General features: G+C 39.0%; 1 long non-coding RNA gene across 1 annotated transcript; it reads right to left on the reverse strand.

Annotated features, from left to right (window-relative positions):
* Nucleotides 1-301: 301 nt before the first annotated feature.
* LOC310768068 lies at nt 302-2,624 on the reverse strand. The gene is made up of 2 exons (XR_014551181.1): nt 826-2,624; nt 302-770 (listed from the first exon to the last, which is right to left on the reverse strand). It is a non-coding gene; the product is annotated as an uncharacterized lncRNA (long non-coding RNA).
* Nucleotides 2,625-9,720: the final 7,096 nt, after the last annotated feature.

The following is a 9,720-nucleotide window of genomic DNA, read 5'->3' on the forward strand; positions in this document are numbered from 1 at the left end:
GTGTACAGAATGTACAAAAACTTTAATCAAATACTCAGGTTTGCTCAGTTTTAAATTGTGTTAGTTTAATAGTTTCTATTCAGCTGTTTATATTAATGACATATTCCCATCTAAATATATTGCTGCGCTGAAAAGCCATCAAAACATTTCTAAGGTTGAATGAGTGCACTTGCCTTCATGATTTTTTAATAAAATGATCTCTTTCCATTGAACTGCTTAAAAAAATATAAAAGATTGCATAATATATACACACACACATGCACAGTTATAGGGAATATTATAAATATCAACAGCAGCTTCATTTACTGTCTGAATGTTTTATTTTGGTTCATACTGACATTCGTGTTGAGATATGCAAGCTACTGTATTTCAAAGAGAGAGGGATAAAAATGAGAGATGCAATTGATTATTTTCTTCACATTGATTTAAATCCTTATTATTTGAAGAAGCAGCCGATCATTTGCTAATAGTCACAAAACCTTCTAAAGAGGCTTACCATTTCTCTCCAATCTGTGGGCTTTTTTGTTCAAACCCCATCAATATTCATAAGAAATGCCTTTATAGTTAATTTGAATGCATAGCCCAGGTAGAAACCCAACTACATAGATATGAAACAATCAAGCTTCACATTATAAGCTTAGCACCACACAGCATTCCAAGGGGGGCACTTTTCCCCTCCAAGTAAGGTTAGGTGTTATTTAGATATAAATACTCTGTGCTTGCAAGGAATTTCTGGGTTATGGCTAATGATGCACACCAGCAGCTCCTGCCTAGAATCATAGAATCATAGAGTTGGAAGAGACCACAAGGGCCATCAAGTCCAACCCCCTGTGAGGACTTCCTTTGTGGTGAACGTATGAAAGCATGCAGAGCAAGAGCTACTCAGTCATTGCAGTAAAGAGAACTGGAGAACACACTATTGCAAAAGTTTATGAAGATCTTAATCTCCTGCGCTTGTGGCTTCCCTATTCTTTTCAACAGAGGCATTTTGGAACTTTTGATTCATAACACTTGTCTTTATATTGGCACACCCAAGAGTCTTTCCCTAGACAAAGGCTTTATCAGGCCACATCCACACCATACATTTAAAGCACTACCATACCACTTTTAAACAGCCATGGCTTCTCCTAAAGAATCCTGAGTATTGTAGTTCATTAAGGGTGCTAAGAGTTGTTAGGAGACCCCTATTACCCTCTCAGAGCTACAATTCACAGAGTGGTTTAACAATCAACTACTCTTCCCCTGAAATTCTGGAGATTTATAAGTTATTGTTCCCCTTCCTTCTCCAACTGCCCTCACCTGCCAGCATAGCTACTGCCAACATAGCTGGCTGAAGTAAAGGTTTCAGAATCATAGTGCCCAGAAATGCAGCTGATCACAGCTGAGGTATGTGTCATAATACAAAAGTATTAATTCACAGTGATTAGAAGGTATGAACCAAGGAAGGAAGGAAGGAAGGAAGGAAGGAAGGAAGGAAGGAAGAAGACTCTTCAGCTTTCAATTTCCTCTTCCTGTGTATGCCACCATAACAATAGGTCCACAGTCCCTTTCTGCCCAGTCTAGGATGTTCGAGGCTAAGAGCAAAGTGGAAATGGATTCACTGAGGCAACTCACAGACACAATGAGTGAATAGAGATGGGGAAGACATTTGATTCAGTTTGCATTTTAAGGCAAACACCTTATTTAAACAATATGTGAACCAAAACACAGCTATCCTTGAAATTCACCCCCTTCCAGATTCTGCAATACAGTCCTCCAGCCAAGTAATGGCTACAATACTGCATATATTTAGGTCAAGTGTGCATTTAAATATATGTATTAGTGAAAACAGCATACACAAAATGCATTATATTGGGGGACATTGCTTTGCAAAAATGTATATACAGTATTAGGCAAAATTCCATACAAATGTGTACTGAATGAGAAATTTGCATTGAAAGGCTGATAAATTTTTGTGAAAACTTTTTTTAAAAATGGATGTGTCAATGCGGAGAACTGAACTTGGAAAAATTGACAGATTTCACCTGCCCTGATGGAGAACTGAGCTATCTGCAGAACCCCACCTGCTTCCACCCTAAGACATTGTGATGTGTCGCACTGCACACAATGCATTCTTTTTTTGTTTTAAAAGACATTGTATTATTCAACATTGTTTGGGGAGGGGGGGAGTCAGCTTTATAATTCACTGCAGGGAAATAAACAAATCTGCTAGACAAAGACTACATATTAATGCATGACCTTTGTTGCCATAGTGACTTCGATTGGATTTGCAGTCAAAATAATTTCTATCTACTAATAAATATATAGAAAGAAATTGATTCATTGTTGGGCAGTTCAATAACCTTGCGCTGCTAATCTCCACCCTGAAGGACTTTGACTTCTGTTCCTTTCTCTGATTTCCATCCAAACTGAGCACTAGAATTACCTACCACCTGTCTGGCTTTTACTGGTGAGATTTTTTACTGCCCACATCCTGTTTATGTTTCATTTTAAAATATGTTGAACATTCCCATCCTTTGGAGGGAACCTGGCATACTCCCTGCCCTGCAACATGCAGTGAGACACAAATAGCTGTATGCAGAGAGCCCCACAAGGCTCCCAGCTTCCTCACCCTTGAAAATCTGGGAGCACCCCTCCCCCACCCACTCAGTTGGTTTACAACTGCTCAGCTTATACTTACAAAGTACAAACCCTTATAAATTCCCCATCTGTCATCTACTGTCAGTCTACAATGATATATCAAAGCAGGACAGGGACTGTCTAGCATTTGGCTCTTCCCCATCCCACAGTGGCTATTACATAATCATATTGTAGCATCACGTAAGAGTTTTTGTACAAAAATTTGCTTATTTTCCTCTACCCTCCTTGTCTAGTTTTCATTTCTGTTCAATACCTATTCGATTGTAAAGCTGTTTATGGCAAAGAATCATCTATTCCACTCCTTCCACAGTTCTTAGGAGTATTTCAATAATAAGAAAAAGTGAAGCTGCACACTTGTGTGCATTCTACTCATGTGCGACCGCACATATGTGCAGTGTTGAGAAATAAATAAATAATTCAATTCAAACCAAGATACAGTGGCAAAGAGCTGGAGAGGCCTTGTGGCTCAAAAGGAGACCTTCCCCGGAGGCCGAAGAGGATGCCAGTGAAGGTAGAGGAAGCCCTGAAGAGACCATAGGCACAGCAGGGCTTTGTTTATGGTGCTCAGCCTCCCCATCTAACAGCTGGTGTGTGGGGTAGTGCAGCAGCAGAAGCCACTTTCCCATGCATCCCCCTGCTTCCTGCTGGCCCCAGAGCTTCAATTCTAGTTGTGGGTATTTTTTGGATGTGGTATATGTGACATGGATTGAAGAGAGAGCGGCAGAGAGGGAGTTTAAAGGGTGTTTAGAGGGTGATTCCCGGTTTACACAATTTCACTCATCTACTTGGGGACCCAGAACGTAACCCCCACAGAAGTACCTACAATGCCTTTTTTAGTTCCCACAATTTGAGATTTGTACCACTTAAGAAGCAGACATCTTGTACTAAGAGAAAAGGCAATAAATTTAATAGGCATAACTAACTCAGGTTCCTAAATTTCAATGGGTCTAAACTGAGTAGGATTTAGCTTGGTACAGCCCATTGAAATACTCTACACACCTGGACTTTGAGGTTCAGAAGTACAGATGTTTATGTGTCAAGTGACTTCCTGACTTAGCAGATAAAGGGTTGTATTCAACTAAATTCTACACAGAGTAGACACACTGAAATTAACAGAAGTGTTAGTCATCTCCATGAACTTCAATGGGTCTACTCTGAGCAGGACTACATTGGATACAATCCAATGTATGTAAAGTTAGAATGAGGTGAGCACACTGTGGCAATATCATAATCATGGTTTATATGGCAGTTTTTCTAAGGATCTGATGTTGATATTGCAACACAACAATTTAGGCCCAATCTCAGTATATGACACGATTTACACATATTATTTAAAGGTTTAGGATCAGGGTGCCTCTGTAATAGTAATACCATTTCAAGAGCCAAATTAAAGAAACTAATTATTATTCCTTTCACATCTCCTCGAGTTCTGATATGCTGACATACAAAATTATGGCTTTGCCATTAGACAGCAAACGAGTGGGAATGTTTGGAAATTTTCTCTGTAAAGTGTGCAATAGGCAATGGTCTAAAATGACAAAATATGACATTTGAATTTTTGCTAAATATTATCTTTGCATGGTTTTTAAAAAAACTATTCAGCTTAATTTCTAGGGCGAATGGTATCAAAGGAGGCATAATCCAAATGAATACCTTAAAGAGAAATCTCACTTCTTAAACTACTCAAGATCTATCATCTCTGTGGTATGAAGCCTCATTTTCATGTTAGAACAGATGGGTAAAATTGTCATTAACACAAACTGACAACTCTAAAACTGAAATATAGATTCAGAAAGGGATCTAATGAATTAAATCAATGTTATTGCAATGAAAGCCAAAGAAATTAATAGTGATTTGTAAAGTTACCCTGTATTTTAACCTCAGTATATTTTAGTCACTGCAAAGTTTTACATTCCCAGTCCTTTTCAATTTCATTGTTAATATCTAACCATGTAATACATTTTTATTTTAATATATCAACCATTCTTAGGAAGTCAAATGATTTTTGGACTGTGTTCAAATTCACTTGCCTGTGAGATTCAGAAATTGAATATGGACATAACAGCGTCAGAAAGCATTCCTACTTCCTTAACAAAGCCTGCTAGTTACAATATGGCTGAAGCTGGTGGCCTATCCAATCCAGACCCATATAAGATTTCAAAACTTAACAATGTAAATGAGTCTTCATAACTTGCCACAAACTAATAAATATTTTTGAAATTATTCGCAATGTATGGTTGATGCCTGATAAGATAAAAGAATATATGAATATAAAAATAGCTCCCAACTAAAAGACCTACTTTTTCTCACTTCAATAACCTCAACTGAAATTGCATGTAATCCAGACTAGATACGTGGTTGTGCAAAATTGTTTACTATTGGAGGGGAAAGGGTATGCTATGGCATAGGAATCAAAAACGAGACATGCACATTAATGGCCAAAAAGAGCAGCCACTGTAAACAAAATTAAGCACTTTATCTGTATCCAGGTCTTTGCTAGAGCAATGGTTACCTTCGTGATAATAGTTGTTTGCTTCCCTGCCAGCATCAAAACAGTGAAACCGTGCCTTACCTGTGCTCAAGTCTTCCTTGTGGTGGTGCCTGTTTCTATTTTCACAACCCCACTGCTATGGGTCTTTCTGTCTCCGCCTTTTGTGGAGTTGGTTCCTGACAGCACTTCAAGTCTGCTGGTTCAAGTTATTTGGACCTAGTCCTGAAGCTCCTTTTCAAATCTCTAACATCAGACTTTGGCACACACTGTAACATGCAAGATTGTGGGCTGCACAGCTGACCCCCTAAATCAAAGAATCATAGAACTGGAAGGGACATCAAGGGTCATCTACTTCAAGCCCCTGCAATGCAGGAATCACAGTTAATTCCCCTAATCCCACCTCAAATATGTCCTTCGGTAACATGTGGAATATCCTAGAACAGAATATTTTGATTAGTTTGATCTTATTGTTTTCTTTTTCAGTGTTAGGCTTGGTGTTAGAAGAATGAAAGTGAGTATCAGTTTAGTCACATAAAATACTTTTGGTTGTATTCAATGGAGTCAATTTTTGCACTAGCAACTACATTACCAAAGATTGCAACTACATTGCCAAAGATTGTTGTGCAACAGATTGCACAAAAATCATTTCTTCTGCTAGTGTAACTTTTGCATTGCAACTTTTGAACACTGTCATCCACTAGCAAATAGGCTCTTGTGCCCTGGAAAGAGAACATTGCATACAGTTCTTTATATACTATCTTGCATTTCTTATCCCAAATGCAGGTCTGTGTCCAGGTTTTAAAGAAAAGGTGTTGGGCAAAGTGCCTCCTGCTGGACCCCTTCTCTACCAATGGGCCTTGGGAGGCTTATCCTACAGTAGCCGTGGTCTAGCAAGTTCTGCGCATACAGGAGTCAACAATTAAATTGGTGGGAAATCAAAATGGGAGTTAGATCCACCTCCAGGTGCTGGCTCAGAATGCCAGGCCAGAGTATTTTTTAAAGGGAAACCAACCCTGCCCAAACATTTCCTTGGCCATGACCAATATTTACAGCAAAACTACCACATAATGCTATCACAAGCCTTATTTCTTTAAACACACACACCAAGTTTCACAAACAACTAACACAAAGATTGTGTTTTACATTACAGAAATAAATAATTAAAGAGGAGTACTTTGCAATGGGGCTTCAGAGTAAACATGGAGAGGATTACACTGCAAAACTACAATCCTAAATGCACAACACTCATTAAAAGTGGGCAGCCACATTCACCTCACCCAAAAAAAAAAGAGCACAAAAAGTGGAACAGATATGCATGTGTCAGTTTAGATGTACTGATGCAAATTCAGAAATAATTTTTAAAAGAAGTATAGTATCTCTCACCCTAGTCGGGAAGACTGTCAACAGGTGTCCTGTGTGCCTGCTCACACAACTTTCTAGGTGCTTTTGGAATATTTCAAGGGCCCAGATCTCCTTTCTTAAGGTAATTTATATTCAAGCCAGACTTGTGCTGGACAACTTTTCAAATAGAGAGCACCTTCAAATGGAGGACTACCCTCTGACTGCTCTTTAAATAAAGGACTGTAAAGTAGGGGACATGTCCACCTGCATTTAACATCTGAGTAAGCTTGGCCTGCCTACCAGCCAGATGCAATAACTCTGAGAACCAGATCTAGACTCCAGGCTGCCACATATACGGCATCACATTCTTACTTCTGCAGCTTCGTTTCTCTATGAATATATGTTCATGACTGCATCAAGTAGTTTAAAAGCTTTTGTTATACAAAGTTGTGATTATATTGAATATGCATTTGTCTATAATGATTAGAGCATTGCTTTGCTTGTTTGTAGTAGGTTTTTATTTATTTATTGCCCTTGTTTGGGGTAATAAGGGCATTTTACAAATTCAAAAGTAGTCTTGGGCCTTGCTTTGTAGCTTGGCAACACAATCCCATGAATTCAAGGGAACAATTGACCATTTTACTTTACATCCTATTGTTCTCTTATTAACATAGATTAACGACTTTACACAACATTCCAAAATAATAAAAAAGCAGTTCTGTAAACACATATGAATGAAAATAAGCTGAAATGAATGCAGAAGAAAAAGTCATATACCCAGCCAATATTTCTGGTTGTTCCTGCAGTTCTCAATACCATAAGTAACCAAGCAGCATTAGATAAAGCTGGTTCGGCTCACAAATTTCCAAGTAAAGTTAGATAACCACCTTAAACCAAGAAGACACTATCTATCTATCTATCTATCTATCTATCTATCTATCTATCATCTATCATCTATCTATCTATCATCTAAGCACTATGAGGGGGAAAATAAACATCTCAATTAGGGCTAGGACCATTGATTCACAGAAGTAAACCATGTATGCATGTATGTATGTATGCATGTATGTATTTTTCTCTTGTAACCTAGAAGGTCTCTAGTTATCTGAAGGCTGGAACCTGGCTGTGAATCCCCCTTGAGACTCTGTAAGGGTCCTTCTCTTAGTTGCAGAATATGGACCCAAGGAAGCAATGAATGCAGTGTCCCATCTGGCACACAGATTTCGCTCATCTGGGATTAATTTTTTTTCTGGGGGGGAAATTATCATTGTTGTTTTTTAATTTGTAGCATGAGAACTTCTCCTTGAAGCAAAGGAGTTTGGTTTTAGAAATGGAATTTTAAGTTTTTTCTATCTTAGAAAAAAACAGTTAAGTAGCTGCTACTACCCTCCCACTTGGTAATGGCCAAAACTCTATCTGGTTGATACCAGTGTGCACAGGCCCCAAGATTCACCTTGTGATTGTATTGCACTCTGTTTCCATGATGCAATTTGCACTCTCTGCATTAAGCTGTAATTTGGCTCCTGGGGCACTCTGTACAAAAGGGATCTCTGTGTTTCCCCATTCACTAAAATGGGAAATCTAAAAATTCCTACAACTTTTTCTCTTTTTTTGGCCAAAGTGGTTGAAATTTAGAAACAGAGGAACTCCTCCATAGTGGCTTTAAGCCTCTCAAGCCCATCTAGGGCTTTTGGTAGGTGAAGTAAAAGGGATTCATGTATGTACATGAAGAGATATGTACATCTCTGGATGGGATTGTTACTTTCTTGTCTTAAAATGGTTAAGAGGTGGCTAAGTGCTGTGTATTATTGTTTGCACATTTAACCCTCCTTTCCTCCAAGAAGTTCAAGGTGACCCACACGGTTGTCTCCCTCCCCTTGTAACAATTCTATGAGGTAGGTTAGGATGAGAGTGAGTGACAGGTCCAAATTCATCTAGTGAGCTTCATGGTTCAGTAGGGATTTGAACCCTTGGCTCCCAGGTCCTAGCCAAACACTCTAGTCAACACACCACACTAGATGACTAACCCATGTCAGGTTACATATGAGATACAAAATGTTAGTAAATCCCTAAATATGTTAAACGGACTGAGTCCACCCCTATGTCTGTGCTGATTTCCAAGATTAAATGGATGATGCTCTCTTAAGATCACTGTTTGAGCATCAAGTTCAAACAACAAGAACACACAGAAGCATTCATTTTGGTTACTCCCCTGCTCTAGAAATTCCTTCCTACTGAGCTTCGGTGCATTCTAGAGGAGTTGCAAGGTTCAATGTATCTAGTAAAACTGGGGAGGGGGCAGAATTGGGGCAAGTTGCAATCTGGACACATCCTAAATGATTTAAATGTACATCTGTTTAGAAGTGAGTTTCTATCAAGTTCAATTTGTTTCAATCAGCCATCTGTTAACCATGTTGGTTGATAGAATTACAAAGACACTTACAGAAGTGTTAGGAAATGTCACCTCAAACCATGAACCTTAAGGCTGGTGACCATTTCTCTTGCTAAACCATCATTTTGACAGTTCTGATGCAACCCTCTTAAAATGCCCAGATTTTAGTTGAACTTTACAATGAACCATCCCTGTTTGTTTGTTTGTTTGTTTGTTTGTTCCTCCTTCTGAAAGATTTCCAGGCCAGTGCCATGCATATGTACAGGTTGTATACTTCAACAACAATTAGCATGAAATGCAAAACAACAACAGAAGAACTGCAGCACATCATCAGTTAAATGTGATCACCTGAAGGACCAAATGTGCCTTTTTGCTGATTACAGATGAAGCCAGCAACCATGTTGACCAGTTGCTTGTCCAGTGATCTTTTTTCCCCCTATGGCTTCCAGTATTTCCACCTGCCTGCTTGTTTCTGCCTGGCTGGTTCCTATGCTCCTACTCTCGGTACCCACTTAAATCTTCACCTTAGAAGATCCAAATGCTCTCACTACTTCCTCCCTCCCTCCCTCCTTGGATAAACAGTGCCTACATGAAAGAACAAGAAGCGTTACATGGCTGAGACTCTTGCTGAGAAGCTGAATTGTCTTTCCATTCCCAAATGCTTTTATATAGTTCTCTGCCATTGCCACAAGCTGGTATCGTAGGTAACATGATTTTGGCAGCCCATCGTGCATGTATTTTCCTCCCAAGTAATTCAACACAGATATGGTTCACATTCATTGTCTTTCTAGTAATCCCTCTGATGAACTCAAATAAGCCACATTAAAGCACCATTTCTTTAAGATGACACCAGCCA

Source organism: Podarcis filfolensis (genome assembly GCF_964270895.1).
Source record: "Podarcis filfolensis genome assembly, chromosome: 8".
Taxonomy (NCBI): domain Eukaryota; kingdom Metazoa; phylum Chordata; class Lepidosauria; order Squamata; family Lacertidae; genus Podarcis; species Podarcis filfolensis.